The sequence below is a fragment of the Ovis canadensis genome, chromosome 2 (genome assembly GCF_042477335.2).
Source record: "Ovis canadensis isolate MfBH-ARS-UI-01 breed Bighorn chromosome 2, ARS-UI_OviCan_v2, whole genome shotgun sequence".
NCBI classification, from domain to species: Eukaryota; Metazoa; Chordata; class Mammalia; order Artiodactyla; family Bovidae; genus Ovis; species Ovis canadensis.
Window position 1 is genome coordinate 137,208,794 of NC_091246.1, and position 15,385 is coordinate 137,224,178.

Sequence of the window (15,385 nt, forward strand, 5' to 3'; positions counted from 1 at the left end):
ACCAAGTGGCAACTAAACTTTACTTTAATTAGGAACTATAAAGGATCTTGTTTTACCTTGCACATAAACTGTGTATGGGGCAGAAGTTCAAAGGCTCTAAGCTTACAGAATTCAAGTCTGATTACTCCTTGTGACAGTACACACTGAAGATTAATTCCCATAACCCTCATTAAAAAATAAACTCAGAGAAGGGAAGATGTAGTTTCTTTTTAAAACTATAACCAAAACTGACGCTTTAAAAGAAAACATTTTATCTGCTTTTTATCAAAACACACTAAAGGAATCATGTTCTAGCTCAATGATAGCCTCTGCAGTTTGACACCCACCTGCTCAGCTCTTAATAAATTAATACTTGGAAAGGTTGGAAAGGCTGATTTGAACAAAGTCTTTTATGCTAGACAGTACTTGAGTAGGTGTCTCTGCAAAATCTCATCAGGGGAGTTTAGTGGCATGGCAAAGCTTCCTTCTGAATGGCTCATTCAGCAACCAAATGATCCATTATCTTTGCAACAGAATTTTTCCTGTAAATTATGTGACTAATCCTCCTACAGCCTGAATTTTGCCCACCAGACACCATGTTCTTGTCTAGTACAGTCCCCACACAGTCTACTCATGTCTTATTCAAGCCCCTCTACTAAGCACACGATGTATTCTACCAAGGACTAGAGTGTCCCTCTAGCACTAAGTCAGTGCAGAGAAAGGAGAGGCAACTCCATCACTCTGTAACATACTTAAGAAAAGATTCTTAAAACAGCAAAGGCAGTAAAGATGGCCAGAATAACCAGAAGAGTCTATATACACAAAGCTAGCAGTCTCCATAGCAAAGTATATTTTACAACTATTTTCCGTATAACATGTGGCCCACGGTTTTGATTCAATGTGCATATCACTTCCACAAAGGAAGTTTAGTCGTGACATAAGGTTCAGTTCAGTTCAGTTCAGTTCAGTTCAGTCGCTCAGTCATCTCCGACTCCTAGCGACCCCATGAATTGCAGCACGCCAGGCCTCCCTGTCCATCACCATCTCCCGGAGTTCACTCAGACTCACAATCCTAAATTGCTTTCCCAGAAAACTGTAGCCCAAGACACCATGTAAGACCCTTCTTCATTATCTTGCTTACCTTGTCTACTGTCTCCATTAAATACCTTAGTTGGTAAAAGGAATTATTTTGCTTTTCTCTCTGGCAGCAATGTTTAAACAAAAAATGGATTGTTCTCTTTTTACCTGTGATAATCTCAATACACTGAGACTTTTTACACTGTGTCCAAACCCCCAGAGAGTACAGTTTCAGCGCTACAACCCAACAGAGTTCAGGGAAAACGTGCTGAGGTAAGCTCCCAAAGAAAACCAAGACTCCAGGCACTTTCACCTAGCAATGGTGGCCTTCTTGTTAATAACGGAAGAGCAGACTTTGAAACTGAACATTTTTCTAATCTCATTAATCCCACCATGTATCACAGAAGTTAAAGGGCATTTCATACAGTAAGGAAAGCACATGAAAATCAAGCAGAAGGGAAGGACAGACACCGTACTGAGTTTAGAGTACAAAGAAGGACAACGGGGGAAGAAAAGGCAGAGAGTGGGTTTGAAAGGTCTTCTTCAAGGCTGAGGAAAGACCAGATTTCACTGGGTGGCTGTAGAGGGCTGAAGTGGAGTTTAGAGTACAGGAGTTATGTGATTATGCTTCAGGGAGGCAGAACCAGGAGGACACGTTGGAGGAAAGAGAACCCGGACACAAGAGAGAATCTCGGAAGATAGAGGGCAGAATGGGGTCCCTGTTGTCCTCACATATTTCTTGTTTTTTAACAAAATAATGGAAAATAAAGCACATCTGGAAATACAGCCAATATTTTATAGTAACTATACGTAGAATATAACCATTAAACATTGTGAAGTGCTACGCTGTACACTTGAAACTTACATAATATTGAACACCAACTATATCTCAATTAAAAAAAGAAAAGAAAGCACTGTCTTTTTTTTTTAGAAATGTGATTGCAGTATAAGATATGGTCAATATGCTAACAAACTAAAATAGTGTACTCAACACAAAACATATTTTTCTCATTCTGTTATATTATCTATGATCTAGGCCAATTTTCCCAAGTTTTTTTGGTTTGTATTTAACTTGGCTGAAATTGAGACATATTTCTCTGAGGGTAGGGAAACGTAACATTTCTGCAACTCCCAGAAGCTGAGCACAAGGAAAGACCTGGTACCTATTGAGCACTCAAAGAAAAAAAATTCTTCCACATTAAACAGCTCTGTTAATATGAACAAAAACTCAGATGACTGATTATACAGGTAAGAATTCTGATTATCGATTACTTAAAGGGGTCTTCAATTTTATTATTCCCTTGACAATTTCTGTTATATATCCAAACAACACATATTACAGAAATCATTCAATGGTTCTATTACATGATTCAAAAATTTTCTTTAATATTCTATTTAAAAGAGAACCTCCTTAACTGTAAAGCTTTGGACAATTCCTAATCTTTGGACAATCCTAATTTTCCAAAAGTCACATGCTACAGAGCAAGAGTCAGCATTTTCTCTGTGAAGGTCCAAATTAGTACATTAAGCATTTTAGGTTATGTGGGCCATGCACTGTACCACTTAATGCAACTATTCAACTCTGCCCTTGTAGCACTGTAAAGCAGTCATCACAGGTAATATGTAAATGAATGATCATGCTGTATTCCAATAAAACTTTATTTACAAAAATGTAATAGCTCATATTTGGCCCATGGACTGTAGCTTGCTGACCCCAGTCTAGCAAATTATCCCACTGTGGCAACCTGGTATGGTTTCATTGTTCTTATCTAACTGGTGTGCAAAATTCTGATGAAGTAATTAAAAAAAAAATTACTGGGAAAAAAGGCTCCAAGAAAAATCTCCACTGCTGGTGTAGTGATAAAAGGGAAAACAAAATGAAGAGGTTCTAAGGAAGGGATGGATTCAAGGAAGACATGAGAAGTTGGGGTAAATTAAGAATATAGAGTTGATGATGTCTCAGATCACTGGAGAAGGCAATGGCAACCCACTCTAGTACTCTTGCCTGGAAAATCCCATGAAAGGAGGAGCCTGGTAGGCTGCAGTCCACAAGGTCGCTAATAGTTGGACATGACTGAGCAACTTCACTTTCACTTTTCACTTTCATGCATTGGAGAAGGAAATGGCAACCCACTCCAGTGTTCTTGCCTGGAGAATCCCAGGGACGGGGGAGCTGGTGGGCTGCCGTCTATGGGGTCGCACAGAGTCAGACATGACTGAAGTGACTTAGCAGCAGCAGATCACTGCTAAGAGAGTCCAACATATATTCTAGGTGGAAAAGGAAAATATGACTCATGAAACTGTTTCAGGAAGTATTCCAATTAGTGCCAAACATGCTTATTAATTAGGACAAAACTTCAGGGAAAATTTACCCTATTAAAAAAAAATATGTTTAAGAAATGCATGAATCTTGATAGAATACTCACATGAGAAAAACCCAGGAATTTGGAAATTTATGCAAGTCTCCTATCATACTTTCCTCATGACTTCTGATGATTATACTATATTAACTTGATAGACCAGAGGCAAAAGTAAGGAAATAGCATCATCAAAGCTTACTAATCTCTGTTTAAACCTGTAAAAAAAGTTATAACAAAAACTATCTTAATTCAATTACATCAACTTAAGGAGGCTACCACTAATTTACCATTGAAAGTGATTTACTAGTTCTATGCAAATTCCTTCTCTGGGCCTCTGGTTCCTCATGCGCAAAATGCAGCCGGTTCCTGGAGGTGTTTGAGGATTAGGCAAGCTAATGCCCACAGTGTTCAGAACAGACCCAGCACACAGGAAGTGCTCAAATGCCTCAAGGCTGCTGCTGCTCCCCTGATTCACCTCCCCAGCCAGCTTTACCAGATACTCCTCCTCTGCCCTTGTCTTTTCATTCTGGGCTCCCCTGGGTGGCCCTGACTCACCCAGAGGGCTTCAACCTACCATTTGCTAGAGCAGCTAAATCTCTCTCTCCAGTGCTGAGCTCTTTTCCAGACTGCATTTCCAGCTGTACAGTAGACAATCCCATTGGTATATATCATGGCACCTGAAACTCAGCAGGCCAAAAAATCAAGCCCCAAATCTTTCTCCTCTTGCCCCTTTCCTCTCCTTTGGTTTTTGTTAATGACATCACTGTATATCCTTAAACCAAGCTAGAAATGACACTTACTTTTAACTATTTTATGTGCGACTTTCCCATTTAACTCACCCCGGGTCCTCTCTCTCACTTCTATCTCCTAAACATCTTTCAGAGACGTGGTTCTTCTTGCCATCTCAGATAGATCTTTCCATATCTGCCTCCTGACTTCTCTGCTTCTAATCCTTCTCTCTTCCAAGCCATCTTTCATTGTCATCAGAGTCTTCTTTCTTAAAACATATATTGTATCATGTTATTCTCAATTGCTTGGGGGAAGGGGCCCACAGATCTATACGTGAGCTTCAGGGCACCCGGAAAGCCTCTGAAACTGAATACAAAAATTTGTGAGCCCTTGATTTTTTTTTAAAGGTCTCTGTCTGAGAAAATAATTTTTAAGCTATTTAGCAGGGTACAATGTGCAATCCTAAATTGCACCTTAATCACTCTCTCCATGTTTTAGACACAGTGAACACCACACGTTCCTACAAACATGCACATCAAATGCCCTTTCGCCTCCCCAAGCCTTTGCATGCTTGTTTGCCCAACCTGTGATGCTCTTCTCTGCCTGAGCATGAGCACTTGAGCATCCTTTAAGTCCTGGCTCAGGCCTCACCTCTGTGAAGCCTTGCCCCGCCCACCCCGACCCCTTGCACAGACAACAAAAGAGATGCTAAATAGATTCTGGGTGTCTGTATAAAATACCTTGACCTGAAACTTCTTAAATTCAAAGCTTCATACTATACAAAATAAATTGCCTTAAATATTTAGACGCATATTGTGTTTCCTTAGTGTAGAGACAGAGTTAGATTTTAATGAGATCAAGAGTAAAGACCTAGCAACCTAACTGCCTAGGTTCAAATCCTGATTTAGTCAGCTACCAGTAATGGCAAGTTACATAGCTTCTCAATGCCTCAGTTTCAAGATCTGTAAAGATGGAGAGAGTAACAGTACCTACCCTTCAGGATTATTCTGAAGATTAAATGAGGTTATGTGTATAGTACTGTGTAAGTGCTTGTCGTTACTGTAATTAGTTTTGAAATCAATGGCCAGGACTAGAGGCTCCAAGAGATAATCAGAGAGCAAAACTAACTGACCTTGCCATATAAGCCTCAAGCTTTAGTCTACTGAATTAATTAGCCAGAGAGCACTAACAATAATGGCCCTTTTCACTAACATTTTTATTAATTGAAAAGTGTTCCAAGTCTGATAAAATTCAGATGCTTTTCTTTGCCTCCAATAGCTAAAAAATATCAGCCCAGAATATTTCCAAGGCACATACAGGTAGACTAAAATAATCTCTTTGAATAGGACAGAACAACAACAACAAAAAACCAGGGCTACTCTTTCCTGGGCACCTCATTGCTTACAAAATGCCCACGATGAAGGGAAAATGCTAAGTAGGAAATTGAGAAGAAAGATGAAAGAACTTAACGACTCAGCTTTCAAACTAGCTTGGCTACCAGGCACATGGAGTATTAGGCATTACAGAACAACCCACTGGGTCAAACAAACGAACAAAAGGCTGGGAAATATAAATCCTAACATCACTGAACCTAGGGAGGAATCAAAATAAGTGCATGCTGTAGTGAGGTAGATGACTTTCATCTGAGTGATAGGATTATGTGAATATTTCGCACCACCTCTGCAGAAAATTTTCAGCCAAAAAGAGCCATTTGACCCAGACCACACATACTGCAGTTGTGTAACAGTATGTTTTGTTCCCAAGGAAACTGCCAAAAGGATCATGGTACTCTTATGCATAATCATACCTAATAATCACATCTAAGGTAAAGCACTTGAGTTAATATTTGAAACTAAGGAAAGAGAATAAAGCTCAAATTCCTTATTCCAGTGTTAAAGGTCTTCCATGATCTAACTCCAACCAACTGTCCAACTTTATCTTCCATGATAGGCTCCTTGAAATCTTCTAACAGACACAACTCCTTGCAATTCCTCCAAATATACCCACTCTTTGCCTATTTTATGTGTTTCCTCTAAAGAAAACAAGTCTTCCCCTTACACCTCCAAAGTCTAAAACCCATTCTTCCTTTTAAACCCTGTGCAGGTGACATGGAATTACTTCCTATGGTCAGCTAGAAGTAATTCTTCAGGTTTCTAACTTTTATAATCCTTGCTCAGTACTGCCTGGACTTTCCTCAGCCCATTGCGATCAGTTTTTGACACATGTGTCTTTCATTTCCCAGAATGGATGCATTCTGAGGGCAACATCCACACCTGCAAGCCCGACTGCACCATGGTACAGCTACTATTTTGCTAAAGTATACAAGAAGTATGCTAGAATGTGCTAAAGTTCAATGTGACTGATCACGGAAACCAAATGGACAAACATGAACTCAGACAAACTTTGCTGAAAAAAGGGCTACAGTTAAAAAGATATGCAGTAAGATTTGTTTTCTTGTGAAGCAAGTTGAGAGATGAGAATTTCAATGCTACTCCCGCGGCACAGACACTCCCTTTACATTTTCCAACTGGTGATTTGTCAACAACTATTAACAGTGATGCATGAAAAGCTTCCCTCCCACTCAAGTAAATGATAATACACCTCCAAAGTTAGAGAAGGCATAAGACAGCTGGTCTTGTACTTCCCCTACTACAGACCCAAAACATTACCTGCCTCTGGGCTTTGGATAAAGAGCCCTCGAGACCTCTGCACCTGTGATAATTGCAATCATCATATCTAATGTATTTTAAACTCTAAATATCCAAGGGCCAAAATGCAAAAACTGGAGAATCTGATAAATAACAGAACCCACAAGTGCCAAGAGAGGGAAAGATGAATAAAAGAACCCCTGTTGCTGCTGCTAAGTCGCTTGTCGCGTCTGACTCTGTGCGACCCCATAGACAGCAGCCCACCAAGCTCCGCCATCCATGGGATTTCCCAGGCAAGAGTACTGGAGTGGGGTGCCATTGCCTTCTCCAAAAGAACCCCTAAACCCTGGCAATCTGATACAGCTTGGGCAGAAGCTCACTTGTCAGGCCACTTGGGTGGTGCTAACTGAAACACCTATTTGGATCACAAAGGAGAGGCTCACTTCACTCCAGGGTGAGGCTCTAGGACTGTGCTGATTGCCATGCTCTTGCCAGGCCACTGAACAGCTGCCCAGCCCACATCCGGACTGTGGATCTAAATTCACAGGTGACACTTCTCTCCTTTTCAGTTCACAAACTGTCACATTAATGAGTTTTAATACGCACTCCTAAACATAACTTTCCTAAACTCCAAATCCTGAAAGGATAGATGACTTAATGTCCTAAACCCAAAGAACATTTTTTACAGGGGTGTCTGGACTCAGAGTTATGCTCATGGAAAGTTTTGTTGAGACCGCGCGACGGGCCGTCAGGTGCTGGCATGTGCAGTCTGAGTTCCGGAGACTCGCACCGTGAGAACGTCGCCATGCCTAAAGCACCAAAGGGAAAAAGTATAGGACAAGAAAAAAAAGTCATCCATCCATATAGTAGAAAAGCAGCTCAAATTACAAGAAAGGCCCACAAGCAAGAAAAAAAGGAAAAATTGAAGAATGAAAAGGCGTTGCGTCTCAGCCTTATTGGTGAAAAACTACAGTGGTTTCAAAATCATCTTGATCCCAAAAAAGTAGGATATTCAAAAAGAGATGCTTGTGAATTAATTGAAAGGTATTTGAACCGATTCAGCAGCGAGCTGGAGCAGATTGAGTTGCGGAACAGCTTCAAGGACAGGCAGGGCCGGAGGCACTGCTCTCGGGAGGCGGCCATCAGGCAGACTCTGGAGCGGGAGCAGCAGCAGTACCAGGCCTATGGCCTCGAGATTCCAGACATTTTAAATGCAGATAATCTGAAAACTTTTAGGGAATGGGACTTTGATCTGAAGAAGTTGCCAAACATTAAAATGAGAAAAGTCTGTGCTAGTGATGCGGTGCCCAAGAAGTGTAAGAAGAAAGCTGTGACAGCTGTAGACAGAGATTTGGGGGAGTTGGAACTGAAAGATGAGTCCAGTGACACAGACGAGGAACTGACTGCGGTGGCTTAAGTGTCTTTGCTTGAGTTGAAAATAAATAATTTGAGAACTTCAAGTTATACTTAATTATAATAAATAATTGTCTCAGCAAAAAAAAAAAAAAAAAGAAAGTTTTGTTGAGTGCTCTACCTGGGATGGTTTTCCTATCAATGACATTTGGAACATCCAGTCTCCACTATCACATTGCTGGTGTCTCTCAGATTACTGGAATCTTCGAGCAACTGAATCCTTTGAGCAGGTAGCTGGAGACTCTATTTTAACTTACTTTAAAAATAACTATATAAAACTATATGTTCTTTTATAGTACAAATATGCCTACCACACGAAAACTGAGGTCAATATAATGCTAAAATCTGTTAACAAATCAGGTAAACACTGTCAGTGGCATCATCATAAATTATGCAGTGGTCTGAAATTATGAAATAGACCCTTTACCTATGGCTGAGTCCCTTCCCTGTTCACAATATTGTTAATCAGCTATACCCCAATACAAAATGTTTTTTGTGTTAAATAATAATAATAAAAATGTTTAAAAAAATCCTAAACTAGTATTAGGTTTGTATATGTAATCTGTATTTTTTTTTCTATACAAGGCTTAACTGAATAACCCTGGCCTCATTTCTCTCTGAGTCAGTCTCTTTTCCTTCCTATGCTACTTTGATCGAATTATTTCAAGCTGCCCTATTTCTCAGTCCTCTGGCTGTATCAATGCATCTAGATTTCTGTTTGGTTTCCACAGTGACTTACTTGTTTGTTCATTAGACCACAAAAAAATCTGACAACTGAATCAGGCCTATTAACGTTCTTCTGACTAAAGCTTCCTGTATTCAGAGATGATACTGGCAGTAAACGCAGGATAAAGTTTAAAATGCCGAGACAATGAACAATGCCATCCATTACAATCCAAAACTGTTCTTCTGGAAATTTAATTTGATGTCATAGATGGATTTAAAAAACGGATGAAGAAAGCCGGGTAGACTATGATATCATATATAGTTTTCCTTGAAATTGAGAGCTTCCTTTGGGCACGAGTAGAAGTCTGTGACATCCTGGAAAGAGCATGGGTATGGAGTAAAATAGACTTACTTCAAATCCCAGGGAAGTTCTCCAGCTATGTGACTGAGCAGGTTACTTAGCCTATCTGATCCTCAATTTCCTCATCTGAAAAATGGGGATTGGGGCTCTAATAAAACCTAGTTTAAGTTGCTTTGGGGATTTCAGATGATATATATTCAGGATCTAGTACTTTGCAAACCCCATGACAGGTGTTCAAATGTTAATTATGGACAGGTTTTTTAACTCATACATTTTCAGACCTCAGAATTATTTACTTCTCATTACATACAACACATAATTTATTTAAAAATACACAGACATTATTGAGTAGTATGTATGGTTGCCAATTTACATATCTTCTGACACAGATGAACTAATATTAGATTAAAATTTTTTCTTTTTAAAAATTGAGATCTATGGATCATTCTAATATCTCTATAGGCCATACAGTCATCGCTTCTTATCTGTGGGGCACTGATTCCAGGATTCCCACCTACTTACAGTGAACACCAAAATCCAAGGATGCTCAAGTCCTTTATATAAAATGGTATATAGTATTTGCATATAACCTATGCACATATTCCTGTACACTTTAAATCATCTCGAGCACTTATAAAACCTAGTACAACGTAAGTGAAAAGTGCAAGCGAAAGTGTCACCGACTCTTTGCAACCCCATGAACCATAGCACGCCAGGCTCCTCTGTCCACAGAATTCTCCAGGCAAGAATACTGGAGTGGGTAGCCATTCCCTTCTCTAGGGGACCTTCCCAACCCAGGGATCAAACCTAGGTCTCCTGCAATGCAGGCAGATTCTTTACCATCTGAGCCACTAGAAAAGCCCCAATACAATGTGAACGCTATTTAAATGTAAGCATACTTCCCTCCTTTTACTGCTCTTCACTTTATTGCACTTAAAAGATACTGTGTTTTTTTGGAAATTGAAGGCTGGTGGCAACTCTGTGTCAAGTCAGTCTATAGATGCCATTTTCCCAACAGCATTTGCTCACTTTGTAACATTTTGATAACTTTTGCAATATTTCAAATATTTTAATTATTATTATAATTTTTGTCATGGTGATCTGTGATTAGTGATCTTTGATGTTACTATTACAAAAATAATTAGGACTCACTGAAGGCTCTGCAAGGTGATCCAATCAGTCCATTCTGAAAGAGATCAGCCCTGGGATTTCTTTGGAAGGAATGATGCTAAAGCTGAAGCTCCAGTACTTTGGCCACCTCATGCGAAGAGTTGACTCATTGGAAGAGACTGATGCTGGGAGGGACTGGGGGCAGTAGGAGAAGGGGACGACTGAGGATGAGATGGCTGGATGGCATCACCGACTAGATGGACGTGAGTCTGAGTGAACTCCGGGAGTTGGTGATGGACAGGGAGGCCTGGCATGCTGCGATTCATGGGGTCGCAGAGTCGGACATGACTGAGTGACTGAACTGAACTGAAGGCTCAGATGATAGTTATTAATTTTTAGCAATAAAATATTTTTCTTTAAGATTCTTTTTATGTGGACTATTTGTAAAGTCTGGAATTTGTTACAGTATTATTTCTGTTTTACGTTTTGGTTTTTGGCCACGAGGCACGTGGGATCTTAGCTCCCCACCCAGGGACTGAACCCACACCCCCTGCACGGGAAGGTGAAGTCTTAATGACTGGACACCAGAGAAGTCCCAGTAAAGTATTGTTACTTTAAGGCACAAACATTGCTTTTTAAGACATGATGCTATTGGACACTGAATAGACGACAGTACAGTATAAACGTAATTTTTATATGCACTGGGAAGACAAAAACTTCGTATGACTCACTGTATTACAATATTCACTTTACCACAGTGGTCTGGAGCCAAATCCTCAATACTGCCAAGGTACACCTGTAGTTGTCCGTACACCACAAATTCAAGTTTTGCTTCTGACATTTTCTGAAAAATTTTTTCCCTGAATAGTTTCAATCTGTAGTTGGTCGAATCTGCAGATACAGAACCTGCAGATTTGGAGGGCTGACTATATACTTTCTTCAGACTACAAATCTGCCATCCCAGGGGGAAGTCACACGCAAAAATCATTGAAATATTAGTAGTTGTCTAATAGTCAACTTCTATGATGCTCACAGAAATAAAGACTATGAATTGAAAAGCTGAAAGTCACAAGTAATAGGTAACTGTCATGCAGTAAGCGGCCAAGAGCCCAGTCTCCAGAACTATCCACATTCAAATTCCTCTCTGCCCTTCTCTAGCCGCGTGACCTTGGGAGAGTTCTGTCTTTCCTCTGTTCTTTGGTTTCCTAATCAGTGAAATGGAGCGACTGAGAGTATCTATTTCATAGGGTTGTAATGAGGACTGAACAAAAATAGCTGGTACACAGGAGGTGCCCGATGTCAGCTTTTATTATTATTAAAGCAACTGTGACCAACAGTCACACTGCATATATATCCTGACTCACATAACTCACAGCCATGCTTTGTGGTTTTCCTTGTTCATCCCCACAAAAGAAAAAAGAGATCTTTCTTGATAAGAGAGTCAGACCGAGGAAATTACTGGAAAGCATTCACGGCCTAATTCCTATCCTACTTGGTGTAGACCTCGCCTGAGCCCAGCCCAACCCCACCGCAGGGCCCAGTCAGAGATTCCTCTTAGGGTGCAGCCCACAACCTATCCTGAGGAAGGAGCAGAGGGAAACTTTGGTCACGAACACAATCCTGCACCAGCCACTGTGTTATTATGGGCCTTGCTCGACACTCTTACTTTTATTGAGTAGCAATAGTAGGACAGAGTTTTTGGCACAGCACAGACTCTCAATTAGCACAGACTCTGATTGTGGAATCAGTGGCATCATGAAACTGATGATGCGAAGTCTTGATAAATAAAAGGCAGAATTAAATAATTGGTTGCTACAATGCTCTGCTCTCATATTTGCCTTCTTTTCTGAACTATGGACGTATCTCAGAATCCACTCAAATACTGACTGAATGCCTACATTGTGTCTAGCCATGAGATTTCAGAATCTGGAAATATGAGCAATATTAGGAAAAACTCATTCCCTCCCTCAAGTTATAATGACCAGAGTCTTTATACATTTTGAATAAAGTTAACTGAAACATACAAGACAATTCAGAATCTGTATTTAAATTCTCTTACACTGCTGGTGGGAATATAACTTGATATAATCACTTCAAAAAAATGTCGGCTAACGGTAATAATATTCTATGACACAGAAATTCCACTAATGGATATATGTTCAGGAGAAGTGAGTGTTTATATCCATCAAAAGGCAAATTTGAAAATGTTCACAGTGGCTTTTTTCATAATAGCTTCAAACGTGAAACCCAAATGTCCATTAAGAACAATGGACAGAAATGAAAAAAAAAAAAATCAACTATGAATGCAAGCTACTGCAACTACAAAAGCAGCAACAGGGGTGAATCTTAAGCCAAAGAGAACCACTGTCCAATTCCATTTATATGGAGTTCAAAGACAGGGTGAATTAAAGCACAGTGACAGCAGTAAGTATGGTATTGTGCAGCACAGACTGGGAGAGGCATGAAAGAACCTTCCAGTGTGCGAGAAATGTGCTGTATCTTCATCTGGAGGTAGGTTTGTGGATAGACATAGATACGGAAAATTGAGAGTACATTCAGAATTTGTGTACTCTGCTATATATAAGTTATGCTTCTTTAACAAACAAGCAAAAGCACCATTCCTTCATTCATTCCAATCAATGTCTACCACTATGCTAAACACTGCACACGTAGCCCTTGTTGTTACAGAGTTTAGATGCTAATATAGAAAATCTCTTGATTGTTAATACTAGTCATTTGGCAATAAATCACATACCACCTTCTGATAGCTCATCTGTATTACTTTCCTTCAATTACTTGACATTTTACATAGATTTATAGCTAATCTAACTTAAAATGCAAATTCCTTGAATTCCGTGGTTGTTTTTTAATCTTTCTATGTCCTTAATGGATCACAATAAATGGTGGAAAATTCTGAGAAAGAGATGGGAATACCAGACCACCTGACCTGCCTCTTGAGAAACCTATATGCAGGTCAGGAAGCAACAGTTAGAACTGGACATGGAACAACAGACTGGTTCCTAATAGGAAAAGGATACCTCAAGGCTGTATATTGTCACCCTGCTTATTTAACTTCTATGCAGAGTACATCATGAGAAACGCTGGGCTGGAAGAAGCACAAGCTGGAATCAAGATTGCCGGGAGAAATATCAATAATCTCACATATGCAGATGACACCACCCTTATGGCAGAAAGTGAAGAGGAACTAAAAAGCCTCTTGATGAAAGTGAAAGTGGAGAGTGAAAAAGTTGGCTTAAAGCTCAACATTCAGAAAACAAAGATCATGGCATCTGGTCTCATCACTTCATGGGAAATAGATGGGGAAACAGTGGAAATAGTGTCAGACTTTATTTTGGGGGGCTCCAAAATCACTGAAGATGGTGATTGCAGCCAGGAAATTAAAAGACACTTACTCCTTGGAAGAAAAGTTATGACCAACCTAGATAGCATATTCAAAAGCAGAGACATTACTTTGCCAACAAAGGTCCGTCTAGTCAAGGCTATGGTTTTTCCAGAGGTCATGTATGGATGTGAGAGTTGGACTGTGAAAAAAGCTGAGTGCCAAAGAATTGAAGCTTTTGAACTGTGGTGTTGGAGAAGACTCTTGAGAGTCCCTTGGACTGCAAGGAGATCCAACCAGTCCATCCTAAAGGAGATGAGTCCTGGGTGTTGATTGGAAGGACTGATGTTGAAGCTGAAACTCCAATACTTTAGCCACCTGATGCGGCGAGCTGGCTCATTTGAAAAGACCCTGATGCTGGGAAAGATTGAGGACAGGAGGAGAAGGGGACAACAGAGGATGAGATGGTTGGATGGCATCACCGACACAATGGACATGGGTTTGGGTGGACTCTGGGAGTTGGTGATGGACAGGGAGGCCTGGCGTGCTGCAATTCATGGGGTTGCAGAGTTGGACACAACTGAGCGACTGAACTGACTGACTGAAGTCCTTAAATGCCTAGTACAGCATCTTATTCCAAGCACCTGTTTGATAATTTATTAGCCTATCACATCATAGTCCCTCTCTTTGCCTCAGGTTTCCTGGCAAATGTCCTTTTTCTCCAGGTTTTCACTTTTTATGCCACATATGAAGCCTGAAAACCCATAAGACACTTAAGACAGTATATAGCTTATACTTACAGATACTATATCTACCAGTAGAGTGTAGGATGGGGATTCTGTTATTCTAAGTTTTCCTTCACTGATCCTTTTCCAATCTATAAGAGATTGAAATTCATCCTATATAATTTCATCTCATTATAGAATCTTATAATAAGAATAAATAAAAGGTAAAGTGGGGAAAGTACAGACGTAATCAATAAACTCATGTCATTGGGGAGAAAATGATAAACTTTCCCTTGATAGCTTGCAAAACTGGCAAAAACAAAAGTAGATACGTTTCTCTGTCTTCCCCATCCTAGACTGCTCATGGCCCTGCTGATGTCGTGTGTATCAACATGTCCAGAAAATACCCTTGAAAATGACATGCTTATTCATTTCCTTAGGATCTTTTCTTATAGGTGACTTTTTGAAGGATCACTAATTTAAAAGACCCAGGAAAAAGCACAAGCCCCACAGCCAAAGGTAGTTAACATAATTACCACTGTTCTCACAAAAAGGGCAAGAACAGTGCATTACCTAAGTTTCATAGTTCTCTTCTCTGTGGCCTTGTTAAATACAGCAGGTTTCACGTGATTCTTGAAGCTGACTGTTATCACCTGCTGTCACAAGGCTCTGAGGGTTGCATCTGGCAGTCTCGGCATCTCACTGTGTTAAGGCTTTGTGTTAGCTTTCCCACTGACCTGCAGCATCCCAGCAACCAAGCACCATCTGTCCATGGTGGTGACCTAGGCCCACCTTAGAGCTGCAGCGAGTTGATCAATCCCAAGTCCCGGGGCTTCCATGATGGAGCATGCTGACCTAACAGAATCAGGTTCTGTTTGGCTCTTTCACTGGTATTCAAAGGGAAAAGCCCCAGTGCTGCAGGGCTTTAAGGTCTGTCCTCTTCTAAGACACCTGCCCACTGTAAATCATGAGGTATT

The 15,385-nt window shown here is 40.3% G+C and overlaps 1 protein-coding gene and 1 pseudogene across 7 annotated transcripts in view; one reads left to right on the top strand and one right to left on the bottom strand.

Moving 5' to 3' along the window:
• OSBPL6 (oxysterol binding protein like 6) overlaps nt 1–15,385 on the bottom strand; it is a 221,953-nt gene that overhangs the window by 116,535 nt on the left and 90,033 nt on the right. The gene's annotated exons all lie outside the window — the stretch shown is intronic.
• Nucleotides 7,531–8,308, top strand: LOC138432755 (translation machinery-associated protein 16 pseudogene; annotated as a pseudogene).